This window comes from Arachis ipaensis, chromosome B08 (assembly GCF_000816755.2).
Source record: "Arachis ipaensis cultivar K30076 chromosome B08, Araip1.1, whole genome shotgun sequence".
Lineage (NCBI taxonomy): Eukaryota > Viridiplantae > Streptophyta > Magnoliopsida > Fabales > Fabaceae > Arachis > Arachis ipaensis.
The window spans coordinates 127,393,012-127,399,507 of record NC_029792.2 but is presented as its reverse complement, the minus strand read 5'-3'; the positions used below and the strand labels follow the sequence as shown (position 1 = coordinate 127,399,507).

The 6,496-nt window shown below is 31.8% G+C and overlaps 3 long non-coding RNA genes across 3 annotated transcripts; 1 reads left to right on the top strand and 2 right to left on the bottom strand.

The window, feature by feature from the left end:
- LOC107612617 lies at window positions 455–1,894 on the top strand. Its single transcript, XR_001613822.2, has 2 exons — window positions 455–1,019; window positions 1,625–1,894. It is a non-coding gene; the product is annotated as an uncharacterized LOC107612617 (long non-coding RNA).
- LOC110266133 lies at window positions 1,601–2,814 on the bottom strand. The gene is made up of 2 exons (XR_002353117.1): window positions 2,268–2,814; window positions 1,601–1,974 (listed from the first exon to the last, which is right to left on the bottom strand). It is a non-coding gene; the product is annotated as an uncharacterized LOC110266133 (long non-coding RNA).
- On the bottom strand, window positions 3,135–4,950 carry LOC110266132. Its single transcript, XR_002353116.1, has 2 exons — window positions 4,576–4,950; window positions 3,135–3,334 (listed from the first exon to the last, which is right to left on the bottom strand). It is a non-coding gene; the product is annotated as an uncharacterized LOC110266132 (long non-coding RNA).

The window sequence follows — 6,496 nt, the reverse complement described above, 5'->3', positions numbered from 1 at the left end:
TGTTTGGTTTGATTTGGTTGGGACTCTTGAAGGGTGGCAAAGTTTGAATTTTAGAGGAGATGCTGCCGAAATTTTTTAAAAAAATTGGAGATTTTGTTTGAAGTGATTATTTAGAAAGATTTGGATTTAAGAATTATATCATTTGATTTTGATTTATTAAGAAAAAAATTAATTAGATTTTGAGTTTTATTTATTTAAGAAAGGTAATTTAGTTGATAGTACCAGTTTAAGTATATCCGGTGTTATTGAGAATAATAAAAACAGTAAAAAACCTTAAGAAAATATTTAGATTGAAAACTAGGCACTAATTCAAAAAAATTTTGGCCTAAAATTGGGACAAACAAACTTAAAATGTTAACGGGTTGGACCAAACTCAAGTTGAGTCCAAGCCCAATATATATATATATACAATTTTTAATGAGCATTCAGCTCATTTTAACCTAATTTGAGGGAGAGCGGCGCTGAACTTGTGAAGAGAAGAAGGAAACTCCATTTCACTATTTATCTTCATCTTGTTTTACTTGTAACTTGAGCTATGGAGCTCAGATTGAGGAGCTTCCTCATTTGCCGGAGTTTGCCGTCAATGTGCTTCCCCCGAGAGTTTCCCGTCAATGGAGAACAAAGAGTTTGAGATGGTGATTGCTGAATGTCTTCCGGAAGCAATGCAGAACCGGTGGGAGGCTGTGGCTGCTTGTCTCACCGAAAAGACTCCCATGCAGATACAGGAACGCTTCCAGAAGCTCATCACCGACATCAATCTCATCCATTTATCTTATATCAATCTGCATCACACCTCCATCGCACCTGCTGCACCTCCCGGCGGAAGCACATTGGCGGCAAACTGCGGCAAAGGAGGAAGCTGAGGCTGAAGCTGTTGATTACCACCCACATTGGCAGCCAGAATGTGGTTTTCGTCCCCAGTCCAGACCGGATGATGCAGAGGCAGAGACTGAAACACAGAGCGCCACTGAAACTGAGGTGGTCCCATGTCGGCGGCAAACAGTAGTTCTGTTGAGAAAGTATCTAATTCTTCTTCACTCATTCTTGGATTAACTACTTCTTTTTCTTCCTTTTAGGATTCTAAATTAGATTATGGGTACTTCTTCTTCTTAGAATTTTCAATTGTCCAATTTTATAGTATCTATGAGGAGTTCTTTTGTTTTGCTTAATTTATCTGTTGTAGGATTTAATTTTTTAAAAATGAGTTTTTTTAGATAAATAAGCACCCTCTTTTTTTAAACACCATTTTAGATCTTCTTCTTATTAGAATTTTAAATTACATTATGAGTAGTTCTTCTTCTTATTAGGATTTTAAGTTAGATCTTCTTCATCAGATTTTAAATTAAATTATCGATACTACTTCTTCTTCTTCTTCTTAAGATGTTAAATTAAATTATGGATAAATCTAAAACGATTTCATCAACTTAAAGTTACTATTATCTTTTATCAATAAAATCTCAAAAAAGTTTTTGAAACATAAAAGTATCATTAATCAAAGTCGCAATAGTTTAAATTAGACTATATTGATTTTGCTTTTTAATCTAACACCCCTTACATACATCCTATTACATTCTGATTGAATGAAAAGTGTAAAATAAAATTGAATCTGAAGCTCCCTTTGCAGATCTGGAAGTGCTGTTGTTGATGCTGAAAACTGTTGTTGAGGTATTGAATTAGATAGTTGAATTCTTGAGGATGTAAAATCTGTATCAGCAATCTGTAATTTCGCTTGATCTTGAGTTTTCGTGATGATTTTGCTTATGGAGTTCTGATTTCGTGTTCTGTTGATGGTTTTTCTGTGGTGTCTACCGTAGAATTCTGGATTTGAATTTTTGCTTGAAATGCTGATTCTGGACTTTGATTCAGTGATTGATAGAAAATTTTTATTGATGAACTTTTCTGGATCTGGTGTTGAGATGATAATTTTGGCTTTGAAATTTCTGAAAATGGATTGCTCCAGCGTTCTTCATAATACTTTGCCAAATAAAAAGCATCACGAATAGTTTTAGGATCATCAAAGATAATTTCTCTATGGATATAAGTTTCCAATCCATTAAGAAATGTCTTCAATATTTCTAAACAGTGATGATCATTAAATGAGAAAAAAGTGCACAAATAAAACCAAACATTTATCGAATCCTTTGCTACGAGACATGTTACATTTATCGAAATAATATTTCCATATCAGATTATGTTTTCTAATTCTTCTAACAATTTTACATCTACTACTTATCTCACAAAGTTTCGGATAGAAGAAATCACTTCACCTCATTTAATTGAACCAACACCAAATACTCCTGCAACCTCAAATGCTTCTGATCAATGTAGCAGTCCAAAATCACCAAGCCAAACCCCCACTGAATAGCTGTAATTACCAAACCAAACACCGTACAATCTGACTTCAACTCAACCTCAAAACCGTTTACCCATCAGAGGCTTAGATGTATGTCTTCCACCTTTACAACCCTTAAATACTCACTCAATTACAACCAGATCCATATCATAAGCCTTGGCCTCACAAGTTATTGATCTTATCAACAATATATCAACCAGTGTCAAACAAGTACTAAATTGTCCACATTGGAAAAAGGTTATGGATGTTGAGATTCAAGCATTGAATAGATGTCAAACTTGAACACTCACTGCACCATCACAAAATGCAACAATCATAGGCAGCAAATTGGTATTTTTCCGTTAAAAAGAACTAAAAGGGTGAGATACTAAGTATAAAACAAGGTTGGTAATGTAAATTGTTCTTGGTCATAGGATTATTAAAAAGGACATTAATAATTCGGAAAGATCAATATATATATATATAATGATCTTCATTGGATGAAGATTAATAGATCTCATTTATTAAATTATATATATAGATGGTGCATATAGAGATATGACCATTGAACCGACTCACTTTGAGAATTCCTAGTGGTTATAATTACCGTATATTTGTCAATAGGATATTTGTAACACCTTAAATTTTAGCACGTCATGAGCGTACCAAAAGTAAGGCGTTACGGACCTGATTTCCTTTATTATAAATTTACTATTGAGCCTTTATGTCGCTATCGCGTTTCCGTTTTTAAGAAAATTTCAGAAAATAGATTTTAGTAATTAAAATCATATAACAAAAGATCTTCAAATAATAATAATCACATAATTACTAATAATAATAGATGTTATACGATTAAATTCAATGTAAAACTCAAATACAATACCTATTCCTCTGGATAAAATAAAAACCCTAAAGCAACAAGGACGAGGGAACTTTATAAAAACAACAGGAATCACAAGTAAATGTACTAATCATCTGCAGCTTCTTACTGAATCTCCGAACCTGTGTCAGTGAAAGGGTGGAAGATTTGGGGTGAGAACAAACCACACGTTCTCAGTAGGGAATGGAAATGCCGTAAAAGTAATGAAATAAAGTACAAATAATTAACTTTACTCAATAAAAATATATTTTTATCAAACCCTTTGAAAATACTCTTGGTTCTACTTTAGATAATTAATTACCTCCTTTTAAAATCTTTTAACTCAAAACAAAACTTAAATATAAAATTAGTCACATTTTCTATCTCTCAACCACATAGTTAATCCTCGGTCAAATGTCAACTCGTAATCACTTTAATACACTCACAAACAAATAGTGCAAGCAAGAGATTCAATTCAATGTACAAGCAAGTCACAACAAGACAAACAATACAATCACAAAGTAATAAGACAAGCAAGCGCAATCAAATGCAAATGTGCAAACAACATGATGCATGTCTATCCCTAACGCAGGCCATGAGCTCATGTGTCTGTTGCCTACCCGCTCCCGACATTACTCGGGTACAAGTCCCAGATATGGCTTTCCAGATGCATCAGTGTGCTTATAAGTCATACGGCTAGGCCGCATCAATGTGACTTTCCAAATCAATAAGCGTACATCTGGAAAACAATTCTCAGTGTGTGGGCGTCCCCACTTTACATTTGGCACTAAGGCCCAAACAATGTCACATCTGCTCTCCTGTGGCAGACACTTCATTAATTAATATATTTTTTAAATCCTTGTTCTCTGCTCTCCTGTGGCAGAGATTTCTTTTCTTAATAAACCGAGCTCAAATCTTTACTTAAAACAAAATCTCTCCTTAAAAGATTGGGTTTAAAACATTATATTTTTCTTAATAAATCAAACTTTAAAATAGAGTAAATCTTTTCTTAACTAAATATATTTTAAATAATTTAATTTTCCAAAACCAAATATTTTAAAATAACTTTTCAAATAAAACCTCATATTTTATAAAATTTCGGCGGCATTTTCTCTAAAATTCGGTCTAAACCACCATTACGGGTTCCCTATTCCTCAACAATTCACCAGCCTTTTTCTCAACAATTCTCAAATCTCAACAATTCTCAAATCAGCGAAATTCTTAATAATCAGAAAACAGTCACATTCACAGCAATAATCCATACTCAATAACATTACTATTATTAATATATATATATATAGATATAGATATATATGCAATTATTCAATTAATTTTGTAGGCATTCTAAATTAAAAACGTTTATCTTTAAAAATAAATCTCCTACCTCCGTATGAAATCAAAGTCAACGAAAATTCTGGAGGAGCTTTTTGACCAAGCTGCTGAAGAAGAAAACGTTAGAAATCATCTGTACTTCCTAGAACTCCAGTTGGTCGAAGTCAAGAGGAAGGAGAGCTACGTCACCATCAACTTCTACCAGACAAAAATAACGCCAACGTGTAGAAGAGGAGGATACGAACACTTTTACCGGATTACATTTTTTATTGGAATTATAAATCGAGAGAAATCGAAGGTGGAAAGCCAAAGAAGTCGCGGTTTCCTCCCTCACCCACGATCTCTCTTTTTCTTATTTTCCTTAAGCTTGGTTCGGTGGTAAAATGAAAGGAACAAAGGTGATTGATGATGATTCCTCCAAGTGTTATTAGTTATTAAACGAATGAGGTATATGTGTCATGATCACATACATACATATATAGCCACGTTGCTTCTTTTAATTTTCTTTGATTTTTCTTAATGGCCTTTGCCAAATATAAATTAGACTAAGAAAATAATAATAATATAATAATGATAATAAATAATAATAATAATAATAATAATAATAATAATAATAATAATTAATTTAAATTTTTATCTATTAAATTTATTTCTAATAAATAATTCAAACTAATAAAATAAGTAATAATTAAATTAAACTTCATTAATCATAAAATTCTATTTAATTATTTTTGTTAAAAATAATTTTTTTAACTAAATAAAATCTCAACAAATATAATAACTCATAAATAACTAATTATTTAATTTTCGAAATCTTGGGGTCTTACAATATTCTCAAGATGAGCATAGTAATAGAGTTTCTTTTGACATGCAATTGTCATAGTAATTAACAATGTATTTATTATACTTTGATTTCGGACACCTAATACCCTAGGGTACTAGTTGAATGAATATTGGGTATATTTAAATATTTGTAGAATTAATGATTAGTCAATAAGGAATCCGTCAACTCTCGATAAAGAGTTTGAGCTCCATAACTATAATGACTGAGATGAATAAAACCTTGGCCAATGGGATTGAATGAATGAAGAATGAGTTTCTTAGGTCATTCACAGTTCATTATAATAATAGTAACAAGTTAGAGTTTGACAATTAAACCATACTCTAAAGTTAACCGAGAGCTGGAAAGATGGAAGGAATTATACTTTGTTCTTCTAAGGTTCTTAGTAAAAATATATTACTTCATACTATTGGGTCGTTGATGAGTGTTGCTAGACGCCAACCTTGATTAGTAAATTTAGTATGACTAATTTACTAGCCGCTTAGTATTGAACCTATGGGGTCACACACTAACGAGTGTTCTAATCTTTGCTATAGAATTATTTAATTATTATTTTGATTTGATCAAATAAATAATTATATTAATTCAGATGGAATATTATTATATTTTTTGCTAGCACCAAGAATATAATAATAGTATGATAATTGAGAATATTAAATGAGATTTGAGAATAATTAGTTATTCTATTTCTGAATTTGAATTTTAAATTTGGATGAGATCTTAACTGATTTTGCTTTAAATTGTTATGATATGATTCATAAAATTTGAAGGATTCAAATTTTGAATTTTAAGATATGATTTAAATTTGAATTGAGAATCAAATTTAAAATCAGTAACAAATCTCATACTATATATATGTATGCTAAGAGTAGAGGAAAGGAGAGGTGAGAGAATAACAAAGGTTTTTATTCCTTTACCTCTACACACATAAACGTATGTGAGCCTGATTCTTGGAGAAGAATTTTATGGCGTGCAAAGAGTTGCAAGAGGTTTCTCAATTTAGATCATGTCCATTGGTCAAGGGGTTGACAGCAAAGGTTGGTCTCGGTGTGGATACGCATAGCGCCTTCATACCATCGAAAGAGAAAGTGATTTTTACTAGCGTACACACAGGTATTTAGATCTGATATAT